The sequence below is a fragment of the Apis dorsata genome, unplaced genomic scaffold (assembly GCF_000469605.1).
Source record: "Apis dorsata unplaced genomic scaffold, Apis dorsata 1.3 scaffold_295, whole genome shotgun sequence".
Lineage (NCBI taxonomy): Eukaryota > Metazoa > Arthropoda > Insecta > Hymenoptera > Apidae > Apis > Apis dorsata.
The window spans coordinates 1,484,513-1,498,781 of NW_006263570.1; the positions used below are offsets into that span (position 1 = coordinate 1,484,513).

Consider the following 14,269-nt stretch of genomic DNA (forward strand, 5'->3'; position numbering starts at 1 on the left):
CTCCTCGCTAAGCTTGGCTGATATTACCCGAGGAGGAAATTTCGCGATATTCCTTGGCGAGAGATTTATAGAAAAATTAATTATGCAACTTCGGAATCATCCCTCCCTTCTGTCGGCGAAAGAAGAATCGAAAGTCGCCGCGATGAATCCTACTGGTGAAAGTCGAACTATTACACGAATCCCCCGGTGTGGCCACGTGTATACGTTTCGAATCACTGATCGCATTTGTATCGATTTTCGTATATTTAAGCCGTTGACCGGTCTCCGTGGAACACGGCGACAAAACGCTTCCGCGTCACGAATCCTTTTTTTCGTGGGCACGTCGGGCGCCCGTATCGATTTCTTGGAAAAATAAAAAGGGGTGGCGCGTTGTCTAATGCTTAAGTCTTACGTGTATTAACCCCGTTGATGATGGATGGTTTTGTTGAAAAGAGAAAATGAAAGTAACGTCAAAAGAAATGCTTTGTAAGTAGTAATCGTATAAAAACAAAAAAAAAAATATGGATTATATTTGCATCTCTGAGGAGATCACAGGATATTATTGTATATTTTTTTTTATAGTTATATATAATTTTATATCATGTTAAATTCTAAATAATAATTTTTCATTTATGTGTAAGTACAAATCGTGAGATCAAAGAAATTTAATATTTTTCAATATGCATGTTTCCTTAATAAAGAATAATAACTTTCGTTCATTTTTCCATCGTATATTAAGCGACGTACTTTTAGAAATTTTAAATAATTGTATTTTTTCAATTTGTTTTTCCTTATACGAATATATTGCAAAATATTTCATATTGTATAAATAAAATAAGCAAAAGCAAAAATAAAGTATTTATAAAATCTATAATTGTGATTATATTATTAAAATTATTAAATTATCCTGCTTATAAAATAGAGCTTAATTTTTCGTTTCAATTTTATACTAAAGCTTTTTCTGAAATATAAGAAATTTTTTTCTTTATCGAAAGAAGATCGAAACCTAGAACTAAACATTTCATTGCTATTAATAAATCCATATAAAAAAATTGTTATTAATCTACAATAAAATCTTTTTTTATTCGAAAAAATGATAAAATTGATAAAAAAATGTGACAGATAAGGAAATTTTTTAATAAATAAGGGAACATTTATCTTCCCTTACAATAATATAAATCAGTATGTAAGTTTTATATCTTTTTCACTAATTTAATTAAATTAATAAAATTTAATAAAATTAAATTAAAATCTATAAAAATATCATATAAAAATATATTCTATAATAATATATTTATTTTTTAAAATATAACCAAATAAATAAGCTCTTTCAGACTTTTTAGCATAAAATGCATTAATTTTGCGATGAAATCTTGTAAAACTTTATTTTATTTTAATAAAAAGGAGCCTTATTATAAAGCTTACAAAGATTTTTGAAGCTAATGTAAATATTCTTTATGTAATATCTTCCATAAATGCTTATAATATCGCACATTTCTACTACTTATGCGGTACTCGTACCATTTCCTATCTTCTAAAATACATATTTCCTGCTTCCTTACAACATTATCACAATATTATCACAATATTATTAACACGCATAAATAGTAACCCCTGTAATCTCATATCAAAGTACCAAGAAAAAAATTTTACTTGAAAACGATTCGAATAACATTCAACAGCCTTTGCCTAACAAGTTACATGTTCAAATAATATTCTACCTAAAGAAAAAAAAAATCTATTTCACGATGATCCACAAATTACGACTCATTAACAGATTCTTCCTAAGGGAATATTAGCGAGGGATACGCGTGTAAAACGGCAGATTGCTCAATGTGGGCCAAGATTCCTCCCCCGATAATGAGATAAACGATCGCGAGAATTTCAAGAAAGATACAGGATAAACCTCGACAGTGGCGAAAATTACAAGGAGCCGTTTCCTCGTGGATAACAATGCCGTGGATCCCTAAATGCAGGGCCCTTCTACTGACGAGGTTGCCTAGTTATTGCCCCGGAGAAGATGCGCCGATGCATAGATTACACGCGGCATGCGATGCGCTCTCGTACGTGATGCGGCGCAATTTCGGGAAAACAGGTTTATTCTAATACGGCGTCGTTGCGCCACACCAGACAAAATTAGTCCAACGTGAACGCTGGCCCCAGAGAATTTACAAGAGTTACAAGGCTCGATCTCTGTTACAGTTAATAACGAATTTTATCCTTACACTTCCGTTATCATATGTGTAGGAAATATTTGTTCCAATTTATAAAAAAAGGTTATAAAAAATTTATAAAAAAAGTTTATAAAAAAAGGAATTGCAAGCTTTTTATCAAGTTGATGAGTTTTCGCACGGCTATTATTAAGAGTAATTATTCAAATCTAATTGAAAATTTATTTTTTAGAATAAAATCTGAAAATCTAAACGAATGGATTATATAATAGGAGAACGTTAGAGCAATAGAGGAGGATATTGTTATAATTGTTATTAATAGAGTTACAGTGGTGATAATTAAAATAGCGGGAAGAAGAATATCTTAAAATATGTATAAAATAATGTAAATATTTTTTTTTAATTTGATAATATTTTGACTTCTTGAAACTTTTGAACTTTTGACTTCAATATTTATTTTTGCGACTGAGAAATATATAAGACACGTATATTTCAACCTAATGTAATGAAAAATTCTTATTTAAAATTTAAGATTTTGTAACACTTAATAAGAAATACTTCATAAACATATTAAACACATTAAATACACTAAAGACAGGCAATAACGGATAATAATGATACTGGCTTTATTACATTTTACGTAAAAGAAATATATATATATATATATATATATATTAGAGAAAAATGACACGAATATAGCACAAATTATTGAGTACCAATTCAGTACAAATTGCTATCATAAATATGAATCTTAATATTTCATTTACAACATTTGCGTCAAATAAACGAACAAGAAAGACATTTCAAATACGTGTCAGGTTCAACGACAAAAGTACATTACACACATGGGAAGTTATAGTCTTCCAAAGAGAAAGGTAAATAAGTAAATACTTAATTCTATCCGTATTTCCATAATTCCTTAACATTTAACGCTTGAATCCCTGAAATTTAATTTTAGATAGCTAGAATTCCACTAGCAGTTAGTTTAATTTTATACATATACATGTTTTTTAATTTTCTTTATTTTATATATATTTTTAACAAAAGAAAATCAATATTAATCAATAAAATAAATAAAAATAAATAATTAAAATAAATAATCTTCATTAATATAATCATCACAGTTTATTTTTATTAAATATATTATACAAACATATAGAAGTATAAAGAATTAATGAAACTAATACCTGCAAATTGTTAATATGATTAAAACTGTAAAGCGTATAAAATTACATTTAAAAAATTTTGTTCGAAACATGGAAAAATACACTTTACATTTCATGAACATTTCGTTTAACCGTTAAATAAAGATTTAATTTAATTTATTAAATATTTTTATTCTTTATTTCTTTTTTTACATCCTGCAATTAATATCTAATATTAGAATAGATAAAGAAATAATCCGTAAATTAATCATTTTTATAATAAATCTCTTAATCTCCTTTTCAATGATCGATAGATATATAATTAAAAAGAAATGAATCGAAAAAATAATCAAAATAACTAAAATAAAGAAATATATACAAACAATAATCGTAATGATCAAATCTACATTTATAATATTAATCGCTTAAAAGTCATGGAAAAAGAATTTCGCTTTATTGCGAAAAAGTTATCTTCGCAATAAAGAAAAATTATTTAGTATCAGCAGATTAAAGGCGAATATTGAGATCCTCGTGCTCGTAGTCCTACCACGTTGTCAACCATGCTTAAAAAGCGCCCCCTCGGCGCCGCGCGAGAATACAGACGCGACAAAAAACTCCCCCTTCAAAAGAGAAGCTCCTCCGGATTCCCAACAGCCGCCCTAAAACCGACCTCCCCGAAAAGGGGAACCTCTCCGCCCTTATAACTTTCTGCCTGTTCACCACTGCTGCTTTACCGACGTAGGGGTCGTGATCGAGAAAACTTTTCGCAGAACTGACTACCTCGTCAGTACCATCCTCCTCAAGGGATAGAACAGGGCTTCTTGCAAAAATTATATTCCCCTTTCTTTCGTCCGTTTTCCTTTATTTTAATCTCAAGCTAGTTTCCAGGTTAGTTTCAGCGTCTTTACAGTCTTTTGAAATTAATTCGAAGGAGGAATATCGTTATCTTTCGTTATCGCGATGAGAAAAGTTCCACAGGGTAGAATAACGCGAGGGAAAAGAGGGTTGACGATATTATTGGCAGAAAATTGAGGAATTAAAACGGCCTCTATGAAAATTTAAAGTTTCTTTTTTTTTTTTTTCCAAAGCGATATCGCGGTCTCGTCGCCTTACATCAACCAGCTCGTTGTTCCTTAATTAAATTGACTTTTTGACTACGATGCAATTACCGCGTCGTGAATAAAGCCGGAAAGAAAATTCTCTGACCCAGAAAGTGTTCCTGAAAAATTACCGCGGTTAAGCATGACGAAGAACCGCGATTCTTTCTTTTCTCTAATTTTTTTCTCTTTTTCTTTTTTTTTTCCCCTCTCTTTTTTCTTTCTCTTTTATTTATTTTATTTATCTCACGGATTAAAAGTAAATTTCGGATTTACGCATGCATGAGTTACATTCGGAGAATGCTTGATCCGAATATTATAATCAGATTAATAAAAATTTACGATAATAAATTTACTCATAAAATTGTTTGACTTAAGATGCAGACGAACACGAATTTTGAAATAAAAAAAAAAAAGTTAATGTTCTACATAACATTTCTTTGATAAATTATATTTTTGACAAATTATAGATCTCATGAATTTCTTTTTTAAGTTATTAAGTTATTAAGTTATTTTTTATATTTTAAATTATTAAGTTGTTAACTTTATTAAGTTATATTATATATTTTAAGTTAAGTTATTATTGAAATTATTTTTGACCAAACGTATCAATTTTCGAAATATTGATATTAATTTTTAAAATTTAATAAATTTATTAATATCTCATTCAAAAGATAAAAGAAAAAAATTTAATGTTCAATATTACTAATTTGTACTCAATACTTCTTAATATCTTGTAATTGATTATTTGCTTTATTATTATTTTTTTTTTTTCCTAATTCAATATGATGATTATCGAAATTTTTTAAGCAGAAATATTCCATATAATACTTAATAGATTATTTCAATAGACATGTATATTTCGAATCGAGTCGGACATATTTCATATTCATTACGTTAAATGTCGGAATGAGCATTAATGGAAAAAAAATAATAATTCATCAAAAGTGCGGACAGGTTTTCGTGCTAACGACCTCCAGTCACGAATCGGAGATTCCTGCGTAATGAATCAAGATGGTGACACAAAGTGGTGCACCCTACTGACCCTAATGCGTATGATCGCATTGAAAAGAATAAAACATTAACGAGAAGAAAACGAAGAAGAAATAAATTTTACAGTTATTACATTAAATAAAATATTACATTACAAAGAAGATATTACAGATAAAATAATAAGAAAATTTTTAAAGTTTTTTATTGGAATAAATATATCTTTTAGTATCTATTTATTTTAATAAAAAAAATAATAGACATAGTATTATGTAAATCTTATTTTTACATTCTTCAATGTGCATGTTATTATACTAAATATAATAATTTTCATTTTATATAATTTTATTTCATTTTTTTTTATATGTAAAAATGTCACTCTATAAGAGTTACAAAAAAATAATAAATACAAAATTTTGTGATAGTCTATTTTTTAGTTTATTTTTTGATTTAAATTTTATTAAAAAAATTTAAATAAATTAAATAAAAAATTGCGACAAGCGCAAGTCTAGAAAAGATTTAATTAATAACAAAATAAAATAATAAATAAAATTTATAATATAATATAATATAAAAAAATATAATATTTTATAATATAAATATGATGTAAAAATCAAAATTATTTAAAATAAATTATTTAAGATCAAGCTTTATTAATTAGAAGAGAAAAACTTGAATTTTAATAATATGAATAAATTTCAAATAAAATTTTTTTAAAAAAATAATGAAAAAACATTTTTTTTAAATAAAACTCTTTTCTTAAATTCATAAGCGCGTTATTCCTTCATTTCTTGAAAAGAAACGTGTCTAGCAGTTTCTTTTAGATTCTTGGAACATAACTACTACGGTAACATATTACGTAAAGAACAGGTAGTCACTACGTAATACGGTGACACGCGTGATTTTTTTACTACGAGCCACGTCCTAGTTCTCACTTCGCGTGCAAACGTTTGCACAGTGATAAGCAAACCTCTTTGTATCATCGTTAACTGTTGTAAGTTTTCGATAATATGATAGAGTATCATTTAATACAGTATAAACATATTAATTTGCATCAATCATATGCGCGAATCGATGAAATAAAATAATTATTACATAATACCTATATATCATATAACACGCTTGCGTATTATTTATATATGAAACTATAAATACTATTAAAATAATATTTTTATTTTAAAAAATGAGTTTTTTAGTAATAATGCAATAATAATAATTTTATACTGATTTAAAAATAATATTTTTTTAAAATTAGAAATTTTAGAAAATATTGTTACATATAATCAAAGAATGAAATGTTGATTTAATAATAAATTTTAATATTAATAAAATATAATTAATAAATTGTAAAATAATTATTATCAAAATCTTTAATTACACATAATAATATTTTGGACATTGTTAAAATTAATATTTCAAATTATTAGATTTTAATTATGATGAAATAATTTTATTTTTTCTTAAATAAATTTTTTTTTCTTAAATAAAATTTTTATTTTTGAAAAAGAATATAGATACATGATTGTAACGATTTAAAAAAAATAATTCAATATACTTCAAAATTTGAATTCATTATACATGACTTTAAATTATAACAAAATTTTTATTATTCAAAGATTACATCAAAATTTTATGTTCATAAAGATTTAAAAAAGACAAAGTTTCAAATAATTATACAATCTGCGTTGTATAATTTCTATAATCATTCAAAGAAATAATGATTTGATTGTGATTTATTCGAAGATTAATCAATTGATTAATAATCTAATATATACAAATCTATAATTTTTGTAATTATGACAAAAAAAATTCAATCAAAAAATTTATCTGTTGTATTATAAAAAATAATAAAATCAATTAAAAATCAAATATTTATTGTAAAAAATAAAAAAAATTAATCAAAAATTAAAAAATATTAATGTTTACTTCTATATATTCTTCTTTCATAACTCCAATCCATTCTTTTTATTCATGATTCCAAGATGAAGAAAAAGAAAAGAAGGGCTTAAATATAGCTCAATATATACACGTACATCTTTTGAATCTTAGGTTCAAGCACGACCACATCGGATACAAAGACACAAAGTTTCTACCCATCAATTCCACAGGCTAAAGGAATTTCCAAGGCCCTTTCGAGATAATGGGCCATGGGACCGAGGGTTCAGACCTGTTTGAACTCGATTCTGAACTTAAACTCCAACTGCCAATGAGTATCGATATTTCGAAATAAACTCGATTCTGCATTTTAGATAAATCAAGTACACAATTTTGGCCGATTTTAGACTAATTTGATTACGAAATCGATTTTATGAATTGATTGTAGAGAAAAAAGAGTGTATGTAATTAAAGAATGACTATAAAAAATATATAATAAAATAAAATTTTAATTTGAGAGAAGAATATAGTATATATTTTTTATAATTTTAATAAGATCACATATCAAAATCAATTTTTGTCTCATATTGATTGATAATCAATAAAAATAATATAATGATTGTAATGTAACAAGAAAATTTGTTAACCATTTTAAAAATAATAATAAAAAATGGTTTTAGTAAGATTTGCACTATTTTTCTTAAATATTTCCTTATATTTTGAACATATCTTTGTCATTCTATCAATATATCTACTATATCTATTATATACATACAGACATATCATATTAAACCAAAGCTGAAATCTTTGAAACATACAATATATTCAAATACACATTCATCAAGCGTTTCATTTGTTAAAAATAATTATGACACAATGAATCAGCTACTTAATTAAAATAATCGTGACATTAGCTCTTTAATATACATCCATACCATTATCGAGCACAAGATTAACGCAATATGTGAGATGATTAAACTCTTGAATCGAGTGGCTCTATTGATGAATCGAGAATCATACGCAAAGCATTGTACTTAAAAGAAAAAGAGTTGGCTTTTTAGCTAGTTACGAAAGTCTTTGTCCCTCGTTTTGTAGGTGCAAGGTGGTTTAACTGCGGTTTTAAAGGATTCTATTATTGTCGAGGGTTGCACTTGTTTGCAGAACTCGACCTTATTCCAACTCGTCCGCCTTTTTCAAGGTATATGTGCGTAGACAGGATGAGAAGAGACTGCGTAACACGAGCTCGACTTTAATGTGACCTCATGACCCTTTAAAAGGAGACAACCTCTTCTCTGGAACTGAACTTTGATTTTTCATTGTAATAGTATAGATTCAAGGTACATGATTTTTTATTTTGTTGAATAATAATTAATCAATTATTAAAAATATATTTATTTTATTTTTCTTTCTATATATATATATATATATATATATATATAGAAAAAAAAAAAAAATATATATATTTTTTTTTTTTTTCTATATATATATATATATAGAAAAAAAAAAAAAATATATATATTTTTTTTTTTTTTCTATATATATATATATATAGAAAAAAAAAAAAAATATATATATTTTTTTTTTTTTTCTATATATATATATATATAGAAAAAAAAAAAAAATATATATATTTTTTTTTTTTTTCTATATATATATATATATAGAAAAAAAAAAAAAATATATATATTTTTTTTTTTTTTCTATATATATATATATATAGAAAAAAAAAAAAAATATATATATTTTTTTTTTTTTTCTATATATATATATATATAGAAAAAAAAAAAAAATATATATATTTTTTTTTTTTTTCTATATATATATATATATATATATATATATGTTGCATAGTAATCAATTATACAGTTAATATGAAATAATACTATTATTTAGGTTTAAATAAGAGAATACAAACTTTTTTCTGTTAATTTTTTGTATTAATCATTATTTATCAAAAAATAAACTATTAAAAATTTTTTCTTTTAAAAATTTGTAATTTTTAAAAGGAAAATTTATAAAAATTTAAAAAATCTATAAAAATTTATAAAAATAGAAATTTCTTACTCTATATAGAAAAACAAGATTCGTGATTTACTAGAAGATAAAAGGTATAATTATTTAAATTAATCATCGCTTTAAATCATGAATATGTACATATTCAACAAAATGCTTTAATATAAATATTATTTCATTAATTAAATCAAATAATCTAATGTTTTGGAAATGACAACAATAATAAAAAAATTACAATTTAAAAAAAGTCTGAATTTGATATACTCCTAGATTAAAAAATTGTATAACTTTTACAAAAAATTTGTTGAAAAAGTTTCATCTTTAATACAAACAGAAAAAGCATAGAATTAACTCCTTAAAAGATAAATTTCTTTGATGAAATAATAAATTCTTATATTCAGCATGTTCAACTTGATAGAGAAATACACATGGAAAGAGGTACAATTAGTAATTAACATCGCGATATAGTGCTCGAAGAAGATACAAGCTTTTGGGTTAATTAAGTGAATATCGAATTCAGCTACATACGTCTGTCGAAATTTCTCTTATATAAATTACATTTTCAACACGATAGAAATTCTGCGTCTTCGGAAGCTCTATCTGAATAGCGCAAACACCAGAGTTAAGATTTAACTCGCCTCAAATAGGTAGACAAATAATTAATGTAATCATAAAATTATTCGTATATTTCTGCTTAATTTTTCGAGTCGTAAAATTCTCATATTCATCGACGTAACGCCATAAAACAAACAGTACAAAATATTCCAAATTTGTATAATTCTCGATATTCCATACTAGAAACGAAGATGAAAATTTGTTCGTTGCCCGATGCGTCACAACGTTTAAGCAAAAATAGAACGCGGTCTTGATTCAATTTCGGAAGACCGAATTATATCTGCCGGGATATATTTACAGTGAATCCGTTCTCGAAATCAATTAATAATGATACTACTAAGTCATCATTCAAAATATATATATTATATTATGATTAGTATTGTTTAATAATCAATAAATATTAATCCACTCATGAAAATAATTCAAAAAATTATTAACTCATATATTTTAAATATTACAACGTAACTTAATGAATGCAATTATATTTAACCCTTTATGATAGATATATACTAAGTCAGCACACGATATTCATTTATGTTCATTTTGCGTTTGAATGTTTTATAATTTAATTTGAGTATTTAAAAGACAATTTATATTTGACATAATAAATTTGAATAGCTTCATTATTACTTTTAATTTATAAATAAATTTTTATAACATAATTATTAATAATCACAACATAAATATTTTGAATATTTCAATATATGCATAAATTTGAAAAATTTGTTATTTGCTTTTCTTATTTGCATTTTGCTTTTCTAAAATGTTCAATAATAAAACAAAAGTCAATCTTATAAAAATAGAAAAAAATTTATTTTATTTAAATTCATATGTTATATATAATAATATAATCATTTCTAATTAAAATAATCTAATTAAAATAAAATATATTTTAATACTTTTTTCATATTATAATATTGTATTTATAAAATTTGAAATATAAAAAGCATATGACGAAATTTTAATTCTTTATGAAATAAGATATATATGACTTTCTTATGAATTCAAAATCTCAAAAAATATTATTAATTTTTATTTTCTTTTACTACATTTATCCATATAAACAAATAACATTTTTAATTATATCATTAATTAATTTTAGAAGAAATAATATAATATTATAAATTATATTATGCCTTTAGTTCGATTTTAGAAATAAAAATAAATATAAAAAATTATATACAAAAGGATTAATTGAAATTTATTTATTAAACTTATTTATTAAATTACAAACAATTTAAATTAGATGAAACGCATAATATCTGTAAAGATATAGAATGTAATCAAGATAGAGTGATCTCATTTTACCTTCTATCTCATTTCTATTTAACGCAAACTTAAATTACTTATAACTTAATAAATAAGTCTCAACTGATATTTTTGTGTATCAACTTTTATATTAATTTTATATTCATTTTAATTTCTGGAATGAACTGTCTAAATGTATTCTACGAATATATTAATATATATATATTGTTTATATATATATTGTTATCTAAATAATGTAGAATTTTTACGAAAACAAGTTGTGTGGATATCAATAATTTTTTTAATAAAATTATTTCATAATTCTGCTCGTTTCTAAAAATGTGCATCGATATTTATATTGAGACCCAAGTTTACCAGGCGATGTATAACACCTCAGACAAACGGAGACGAGAAATGTGCGCGGCTGCAACGAAAAACATTGCAAGGACGCACACCGGATGCTCATCCGTACATGCTGGCCGACATTCAACAAGTGACTGACACTGATGTCGCGCGAACGATATCCTACATCCTCTACCCTACGAACTAACAGGGTTGAACTGACAGGAACGCTAGTGGGGAGGAAAGAAGGGGTCGATCATTTTTTGAAAGGTCAAGAACGTATGAAAAAAAGTTGTATCATTCACTATTTCTATGCACGTTCACCAAACAGAATAACAAGCGCACTAAAATACTTGGAATAATCGCGTTTCAGGTAACCTCAATATTATAGCAACAATAAAACAACTTTAGATGTTGATTGTAAAATATAATAGAATAATTTGAAATCATTTAATATCACTTCTCGTTATATATTTGATTAAAAATCTTTCGATATTCGTAAAAAAGATAAAAAATCGGATAGAATCAATTTCGGGATTAATTAGAAACATGAAAAGAACATTTTCAAATATTTGAAAAAAAAAATTAAATTTAAACGCGTTATTGTTGTTGTTTCATTGATTAATCCGATCAATATAGCGATATTAAAAAAAAATGAAAAAAAATTGAAACCTATAGTATTTCAATAACAGAATAAAAACATAGTCGTAACAAACGGGATGCAATAGGTTTAATAATTTACCAATTGAAAGTGCAATTACTCACCGCGCTCGTCGATAATTTCAAGTGACTGAAGGGCCCGTGAGACACACGAAGAGTATCTCAAGAGTTAATTTTGCCTGGTATCGTTGCAGAGATTTCCAGCCGATCGATCATTGACTGGTTACGCCAATGCAGCCATCTATAAAGCTACCAAAAATTAATGCGAAACAATAATTGTTACATCTATTCTACGGAATATATATGATCATACATCTCTATCGCGATCTTTGCATTTATAAACATAATTCATACATATCGATATAATTATCATGAAATTATGTCATTATTTTCTTGTTATAGCTCAAATATTAAATTAATAAAACTAAATTTTCATTCTACTTAATTAAACTCAAATTTTATCATGTTAAAAGTTAAAAGTTCATTTAAATATGACAAACGTGTTTTAAAATTTAAAAAAATTATATTGTTATATTTTTTTATTGATTAATTCATAAAAAATTATTTTTTACACATGCGTTTCATGATATATTATATATAAATTTGCTTGCAATGAATATCAACTCTAATTACATTAGAGATGCAGAGTGATACTGTAATAGAAATCACGTAATAAACATAAATATAATTTGATAAAGAAGAGAGATCTAATGATTCTAAACAAAATAATTATAGAATATCTTAATAAATTTAAATTCATTATGAAAGAACATTGTTTAATAATCTTGTAAAAAATTTTATTTCGAAATTAAATTTATATATTAATGAAAATATTATAATGTATTATTAAATGCATTATTAAATACATAATAATATAATAGAAACATTGATAATAATTGATAAATAATATAAATGATAATATTCATAAATAATTGTTATATATAATAAATACACTTACACTTATGTATATTTCTTTTGTATGCACTATTGATATACATTTTTTTATATTAACTATTATCGTTTACAATGATTTCATATAACATTAATATAATAAAATATAAATTAATACAAAATACATAATTGATTTAATCTTTAATTTTCTGTAGTAACATGTATTATAACGGTATAATACATAATATTTATTATTAACTATCGAATAGTGCATTCGTCATCAGTTCGTTAATACTCATTAATTTCTGCTATAGCTTTTTTATCTAATCTACAAACCGGTTGTTTATCATTCATCATTATCGAAAAATTATATGCTTATACTGATTAAAGAAAAAAATGAAGTTTTTACGAAGATGACAAGTTTTTTAATTATTCAATTGAAAATATCGAACTTTATTTTGCAAGAACCTAACCTCAAAGCATCTGTTTACTCATGCGCACCATCGTCAAATGATGGCGCTGTTTTCTTAATTCTTGAATATTTTTGTTACTTCACTTCAATTTTAAAATTATATCTTTTGCCATATTAAATTATTATTGAATGTATTACTCATTCTATAAATTGAAAATATTTAAATAATTTTTAAAAATATTTTTTCATATTATATATGATAATCTTTAGTTTGGTTCTATATCAAAGATATACATCATGAAGTTTTCGTAATGGCGGCGCTGGCTACACGAGGCTCATAGGCGCGTAAATATCAGCATAGATGAGCACCAACGACTAAAGTAAAGAAGTACTTTATTCTCTTCTCATCAGAAGCAAAAGAGAAAGAAAGATAGAAAAGGAAACTAGTGACAAAGAACGAAAAAGAGGGGCTAGCAAATAGAAAAAGAGAAAATCGAGGGGCCGTCATAATTCCTTGAATTGAACGGCGGGTTATTCTCCACCAAGGTTACCGACATAGAGGTTGAACGAAGCAAGCGGGCCAAGCAAGCAGGCTAGCAACCTAGCAGGCAGACTAGCATGCAAGCAAGTAAGTAAACGAGCAAGGCAGTCAGGCAAGCCAGGCAAGCAGACAGGCAAGTTGGCTGCCCAGTGAGACGCAGAGAGAAAAGCGAAAGAGGGGGCACATGACGAGTAGGATGAGAAGAGGTTGGATGAGAGAGGAAAGAGGAAGGGAGGGAATCGATAGAATGACAAGGACGGTGCGCCAGTATATACCGCAGCACGGCAGCA

At 25.4% G+C, this 14,269-nt stretch overlaps 1 long non-coding RNA gene across 1 annotated transcript in view; it reads right to left on the minus strand.

The window, feature by feature from the left end:
* LOC102671894 overlaps positions 1-12,378 on the minus strand; it is a 40,779-nt gene extending 28,401 nt beyond the window's left edge. The window contains exon 1 of the long non-coding RNA XR_004150742.1: positions 12,241-12,378. This is a non-coding gene — a long non-coding RNA (uncharacterized LOC102671894). The remainder of the gene's footprint in view (positions 1-12,240) is intronic.
* Positions 12,379-14,269: the final 1,891 nt, after the last annotated feature.